Here is a 2,971-nt window from a genome sequence, read left to right as displayed (position 1 = left end):
AAAAAACACTCAAACACGCAAGCTGAAGACGGAAAAATACTTTCTCGAGTCTCGTGAAGACACCTAGTCAAGGTTAAACCAGATAAACATCGCATAACCGCTAACAAGGGGCATTAGTTCTTGGAAGAGAGAAAAAATCGGCCAGATGAGGAATGGCTGACATGAACTGCCCCGCTGGTTGTGAAAAAACCTGTCTTTGAGGCCGTGACAAAAACTTAATTTTCTTTTCTCTCTCTGTTCGACGCGCCTGGTGTTTCAGTATCTGGTCCAGAAAAATATTGCAAAAAGCTTGAGAAAAAGAAACGCGGATCTCGTTTGTCGCCCAGGATTATTCCGGCGTAGAACTTCAAGTGGTGGTTCTTTTTTCTCTAGCGTTTTGAGTAGTTTTTTGCCAGACAACACACAAAAGAGACTCAGATTGGAAAAAAAACGCCAGTTCTGTGAAAGAGGAGAAAAAACCTGTTTAACAAAGCGTCGCTTAATAGAAGAGTGTCAAGAGCGCAAGACATATACATACATAATTGTGTATAACTGTAGTACAGATGTACTTGTATATATATGCATAAATTGAGCACAGAAGTCAGCGTGAAGTCGCCATCTCACTGGCAGCTGCGCTGTCATGAAAAAAGTTTATCGTGGAAAACTGACAGCCGACGTTTTTTTTTGTCAAGGGGGCGTACATTCTTTTCCCTTGCCACACCATGGGTGGGGTGAACATAGTATCTAACTAAACGTGTCAATAAATATAAATGCTTCTGTTCGTATTTGGCTTTCTGGAAGATATCACCACAAGATCGTCCTTATGTTTTTTATTTATACTCGGGTGCTTCCTGGCAATTGGAGTGACTGTCTTCATTGAGTCAGTACTTAGGTTGAAACAGTATCAGCCTCTGCGGAAATCTTCTCGACTGTTGAAGGAAGACGGGAGATATGTGTGACCGAATTCGGATCGGAGATGGTCATCTTTGGCTAAAAAGATAAGAAACGAAATAACACAACTGCTGCGAAAACACATGCGGACCAAGCTATGTCGTCTCGTTTTTGTGCCTTGCGGAAAGCCAACAATGTTGTCCCTTGATTGTTTGAACGCAACACTCATCCACAATTTCCGCCTTGTGTACATGAACTGAAGAGTCTGGCTTTGCTTCTCGGTTTTATCAGGGAATTTCAACAGTTGAATGGCTCGGACAACCACTGACCCATGTTGTGGAAAATGAGGGTGAAGAGGAAGAGAAGCGCTCTGATATTTTGCCGTGAAATTGGCTATCAATCTCAGATCAAACAGCAATGCCGTTTCTTCCGCAAAAAAGGCACAAAATGCCACCTCTCTGGAGTTCGGAAGGGGCAAGCGAACAAACTTGGATGTGCTTCACCAGGGACACACCACCAGCTCCTGAGTGTGGCCTCGTACACGGCGAACGCAGCAATGCTGGGTTTTCATATATGTGAGAAGCGCCTCTATATTGAACAGGGCCATTTGAGGTCTTGGCTTTCTGACTTACTCCATGTAACAAGCACTCTAGTTGTCGAGACAAGACGCTGTTTCACCATTGTTGTCCGTCATTGTGTCAGGCGCACCGGCACTCACAGCAGCAGTGCATATCTTCTGCGCTCATGGCGACAACCCACTACTATTACGGCTGATTCTGCCTCGATGCTCAATAATACATACATATATATATATATATATATATATAGCAGCTTGCTTGAGCGTTTTCACCGAAGCCCAGAAGTGTTCTCTTCGAGTATGAGATGGAGAATTGGTATTTAGGGACAGTCTTTAGTCTGTTCCGAGACGATAGATTCTGTCTCGGACGTTTTCTGTCCGGGCGAAATACTCGACCAGGAAGAAGGGACATCCCCCCCACTTTATATTTTGTTTCCGGTATTTGGACACCTCAGGTACTTCTGTGGTTTCTGACCAAGTGAGCTCTGCAGCTTTCAGTTGAACTGACTCTGACAACTCCAGAATCGAACACCTTAGATAGGAAATGCTCCTGCGGCTCAATTCGTCGCCGCCCGGAACGTTGTGAATGACACGAATACGTTCCCTAGATGAGAGGAACAAAGGGCCAATCAGTGTTAAAGAGTTCTTTCCATGGAGCAATCCTGTAAAACTCTGGCGAAACGAATTTTTTCCGCAGCCTCAAATCATTGAAAAACGGAAGATCGGAGGAACTAAACCGCCCCCCCCCCCCCCCCCCCCCAACAAAAGCCCAGGAGCACTTTCCTGCACTGCATAATCTGAAAAGAAGCTTGAGCCTATGTCACACTGGTTTAAAGCACAGATTTAATTTATATTTTCAGCCGCTTCTCGTCATGCAATCGCCATGAAGAGCCGTTTCACTAGTTCACTTGGCGAAACTGACTCACGGCATGCCGCTGCGTTCCGTTCGCAAGGGCGTTTGGCGCAGTCGGTAGCGCGTGGGTCTCATAATCCCAAGGTCGCGAGTTCGATCCTCGCAGTGCCCAACTGTTTACTTTTGCGGAGTTAAACTTTTTCAGTGCCACAACTGTTCGAGGCATTAATTCATCAGGTATAACACCATCCGCCTGAGCACACAATTCACAAGGGGATTTTTAGATTCTCAAAGGAGTGTCTCGTCTCCACTCGCCGGCCCCGTCTATGTCATACTTCCGAGAGATCGTAAATGCCTGTACGGATATTTCGGTATCGATGCGTCGACATACACGCCGGCAAGAACCTTTGCTTCCTCAGAAGCATCATAGACACGGACTGTTACATCCTCTAAGCTATTAACGTTCAAATGTCGTCGGTCTTTTTCTCTCGTCAGCATGGCTCGTCTACTAGTCCGTTAGTGCCGTAGGGCTTGTCATGGTCCGTAAGATTCGACAGCCCCCGCTTTGCGCTGATTCATAAGTTGTTTGAGGGAAAAAGTTACTCTCAGAAGGAAAGAGCTTGGAAGAAGCTGGTTCCTTAGCTGAGGGAATGTATCAGAATCGACACAAC

At 45.7% G+C, this 2,971-nt stretch overlaps 1 non-coding gene across 1 annotated transcript; it reads left to right on the top strand.

The window, feature by feature from the left end:
• The first annotated feature begins 2,399 nt into the window (after positions 1 to 2,399).
• Positions 2,400 to 2,472, top strand: NCLIV_t090010. Its single transcript has one exon. It is a non-coding gene; the product is annotated as a tRNA-Met (tRNA).
• Positions 2,473 to 2,971: the final 499 nt, after the last annotated feature.

Source organism: Neospora caninum, chromosome VIIb (genome assembly GCF_000208865.1).
Source record: "Neospora caninum Liverpool complete genome, chromosome VIIb".
In the NCBI taxonomy this organism is placed as follows: Eukaryota; Apicomplexa; class Conoidasida; order Eucoccidiorida; family Sarcocystidae; genus Neospora; species Neospora caninum.
The sequence above is the reverse complement of the archived record's forward strand: the minus strand, read 5'-3'. Positions and strand labels throughout refer to the sequence as shown.